General features: G+C 40.8%; 1 long non-coding RNA gene across 1 annotated transcript; it reads left to right on the top strand.

The window, feature by feature from the left end:
* The first annotated feature begins 442 nt into the window (after positions 1-442).
* On the top strand, positions 443-1,830 carry LOC111560037. The gene is made up of 2 exons (XR_002741493.2): positions 443-646; positions 1,399-1,830. It is a non-coding gene; the product is annotated as an uncharacterized LOC111560037 (long non-coding RNA).
* The last annotated feature ends 2,561 nt before the right edge of the window (positions 1,831-4,391 follow it).

Raw genomic sequence — 4,391 nt, 5'->3', positions numbered from 1 at the left:
TGCACAGGCCCAGGTGAAGCTTTTAAATGTTTCCAAAAGTCAGGAGGCAATTTCATTATCCATAGACCTGGCCAGCTTCCGGCTCAGTTTTGTTACTGTTCCATTGGCACTACACAACTCAGGTCTGACGGGTCCACCAAGATTTTGCCTTGAAATAGCAGTTTCACTCCTAACCCCTCTGCCATCCACTGCAGTTGTTACTGCAGTTAGAATTCCACTCTATCGTTCTGAACTGGAAGGAAAGTGTCCTTATCTATGACGGGTCAAGGGAGAAGATCTCGTAATAGGGTTCTTCAAGAATTTTCACACGGTGAGTTCTGTGAGTTTTGCCCCCATCCGCTATAGCCAGCTAAGATGTCCTTCAGAGCCTGGACATCAACAAACTCTCTCTCATAGAGACTTTACCATGACAACTCTCCCTGGTCACCATTGTCAGAGTTCTCACTGCCATTATTACTGCTGCTGCTTGAGATATAAGGAGGGACCCTCTGAAGTTACAGTTGAGGATACAATGTATGCCAGGAGTTTCTTCATGGACCCTATTCCAGTTTTCACCTGCCTGTCACTTCACCCCAAGGCAAAGAGTTTATTACATTTCGTTCAATGTTTATAACGACTCTCCATGGGAAGGGTAGTCCAATAGAAGGTATGATGAAATTACTGAAAAAAGGATCCCATATTGTACTTTGCATCTTCCTCCCCATTACCCTGTGGTACATATTCAAGAGATTGTGCCATATTCTGACTTAATGTGGGAAAATTCCTTTAGAACTAATAGCTTTATACAGATCCAAGATTTGCTTCCAAAATTTTTACATAAAGTGGTCTTTATCTCCTTTCTACTTTTATAGTTCTTTGTTATTTCTGTTCAATGTGTTCTTTACATCTCATTAATTTTCACAGCTAGTTGCATTCTTCCACTATTAAGAGCTCTCCAACTTTTTTCTTTCCTGTTGTAATTCTTGATACATAGAGCATGAAAAAGACACACATACAAGAGTATGGAATGACCGTGTAGATCCAAAGCTGATATGTTTTACACTATTTCCAACTGTGTACAATAACTGACTGTATTTCATATCATATACTATTGAAATATGATGGTATAAATAAATAAGTAAATAAATAAATAATAGAATGCAATCTTAATTTTTTTCCACTGTTAGCATCCTCTTTGAGAAATTAAATATTTTCTATTATGTGTATTATTTTGCATAGCTTAAAAATTCTGTAACTTTATTTGTTTGCTTCTTTCCTATCAAAATTTTCTGCCAAAATCAGATGCCATGCTTTCTTTTTCTTTTCTTCTTTAGCTCTTTTCTTCTATTAACATAACTTACACATAACTTAAACATAATATTTGGTCAAATCACTGAATTTTGTGGGTTTTTTTTTAAGTTTCATTGCAGTGTCTGTCCATGGTGTGTACCACTCAGATATCCCTTCAAAAGGACCTACCATTTCAGGAAAACTGGGAGTCTCCAACTGTTGTACACCTTCAGATTCTCCATGGGGCTTAAGATGAGGCCAAACTTCATCCACCCTGTTGCCAATGACTGAGCATGTCAAGGGTACTAAAGACAGACTCCTCTGCCCAGTATTCCACTCCTATAATGAGAAATCATTCTCAGGATCTCTCTGTCAATTTTCTGAGAGTAGTTCGATAACATGAGCCCTTCCTGTCTCTGCCTCCTCCTTTCTGTTTCCTTTTTCCCCCCCATAGATGTTAGACCTGCATCATGTTGTTAACTCTCTTCCTACTACTCTTGATCACTCCGTCTTTAACCTCAACAGGATTTTACCACAATAAAGCTTACTTGTGTCTAATTATATCTTGATGTCTTATCAGATGCTGTGAACAGAGAACATTGGTACTGAGACTGGTTTAAGAAAAAAAGCGAAAAGATGGATTGGGGGACTGGTTCTCTTGTTTCCTGGCTAGCAAGGAGAATCCAATCCAAAGAAAAATATGGAACAAAAAATGGTGACCAGTTGCTTAATATTTCACTGGCAGTAGCAGCGAATTGCCTTAGTGGAAGGTAATAACCTTGCTGGTAATGATCCAGTTATTTGAATGATGGGAGTGAAAATGAGGATTGGGATTTGAACAATGTTGTAAGAACAATGGATTTAGATGACTATTCTTAAGTTATACTGATGCATTGCAGACGGAAAATAGTAAAATGATGGACTCTGAACATGTACGGTGTAACAGTAAAAGACGACTTCATTTTGCATCTCCTGTCACAGAGATAGAAGTACCAAGTTTTGAGAGCCTCTTAGGATTCCAAAAACAACACATTCCACACTTAGTATTACTGTATTGGCCCATATATCAGGAGACTCAAAAGCTCTGAGGCTTGAGTGGGATCTGAATAGGAAAGGACTTCACAGCAGGTCCTGGCTACAATTCAAGCAGCCATTGGCCTGGATCACAGTATCTGGAAGACTCTATGGAGATGGAGATTTTAGTGGTGAGGAGATACAAATATAGTGTTTATAGCAAGGTCCAATGAGAAAATCATAATGTAGTTCCTTGGGGCTTGAGTTGAGTCTATGCAAGCTGTACTAGAAAATAATACACATTTCAAGAGATGGCTCTTGGGTGCTATCAAGCCCTGATAGAAACAGAAGGTTGTCTATGGGACAACAATTAAACATGTATCTGTCAGAGCTGGTTCTATCAGATGGACCCAGTCAAAAGTCAGACAGGGCTAGCAGTCTATCATAAATGGGACATCAGGAACCAATTCGAGAAGGATAAGAGTAAGCAAATGAGCAGATAGCCCAAATTACTCAGATTTTATTTATACCTATCTTCCACCTAGTATCTGTGACCATATGGACTATACCTAGGACTAGCTTCTGGAGGAGGGAAAAGCCCAACTTGATTTATAGATAGGACATCTTGGTGTGTGGATTCAAACACAAATGGGTGGTGGTATGTTACAACTATTTTCAGGAACTGTGCTTAAAGAAAGTCGACAGAGAAAATCTTCCCATAAGTAACTCTGCAAGCACTTGCTGGAAGCAAAAGTAGCCCTGGGTAACACTACGTACAGAGTCTTATACTGTGGCCAATGACCTAGTCAGGTTGTCAGGGTCCTGGAAGGAAAAAACTATAAGATTAAATGAGTAAGTCTGGCAAGAAGACAGTGGGTGGATATATGGGATATATATAGGACAAAGTGGAATTATTTTTGTATCACACACTAATACCTACCAGAATGCAACCCTTATGGAAGAGGTACTGAAAAACCAAGAAGAAAAATGACTTAGTCAGTAGATGTTACAGATTTTGTCAGTGGCTAACGCCAGAACCAACTCAATGGGCACATAAACAGAGTAGACATAGTAGGAGACATGGAGGCTATCCGTGGCTGAACAATATGTTCTCCTATGTACCCAACCCATGTTGACCATTGTCACCTCCAGGTGTCTTGCCTGCCAGTAACAGAGACCAAAACAGAGCCCCTGATATGCGATTATTTCTCAAGGAAACCAACTGACCACCTGGTGACAAGTTGACTGCATTGGACCCCTTCTGTCTTGGGAGGGCCAACAATACATCACCACTGAATAAGGGTTTTATATTCTTGCCTGCAGAGCCTCATCCTGCACTGCTAATTTGGGGCTAATGGAATTCCTGGTCTATGAGTGTAGAACACCACAGAGCAGTGGGTAGTTCTGATCCATTTCTCAGCCTCTTCCTTGCCAGCTTTAAAATTCAGCAAATGCTGACAAAGCAGAAACACTAACAGTGTAGAGTTCACTTCCATGTGCCTCCCCTCTCTTTAGGATCTTGCCCTTGAAATCTCTGCCACCTTGGCAGCCCTGAACTCAAAGTGTTGTCTTTCCAGCCACTTGATATTTTCAGCTGTTCTGCTGGCTTCCGTGTCCCTTGTATATGGCCCTTTGGCTGTGTTTTCTTCTCATGCAGAGGTAAGTGTTGGCAAATGCCCTAAGAAGAAAAGCATCATTTGAAGAATGATGACTAATTTCTCCTCGGTTGCCTTCTCTTTAGAATCACAGCCTCTCTAGTCCCGGTTGTCTTGGAAGCTTCCAAATGCCTTCAAACAGAATATCGTGCTTCTAGGGGTGCCCGGGTGGCTCAGTTGGTTAAGCTTCCATCTTCAGCTTGGGTCACGATCTCACGGTTCATGAGTTCAAGCCCAGCGTCAGGCTCTGTGCTGGCAGCTTGCAGCCTGGACCCTGCTTCAGATTCTGTCTATCCGTGTCTGTCTATCTCTCTCTTTCTCTCTCTCTCTCTCTCTCTCTCTCTCTCTCCCTCTCTGCCCCTCCTTGGCTTGTGCTCTATCTCAAAACTAAATAAACTTAAAAAAAAAAAAAAAAGAATATCGCGGTTCTTTACCAAATTTTCTGATTTTCCT

This window comes from Felis catus, chromosome B1, assembly GCF_018350175.1.
Source record: "Felis catus isolate Fca126 chromosome B1, F.catus_Fca126_mat1.0, whole genome shotgun sequence".
NCBI lineage: Eukaryota > Metazoa > Chordata > Mammalia > Carnivora > Felidae > Felis > Felis catus.
The sequence above is the reverse complement of the archived record's forward strand: the minus strand, read 5'-3'. Positions and strand labels throughout refer to the sequence as shown.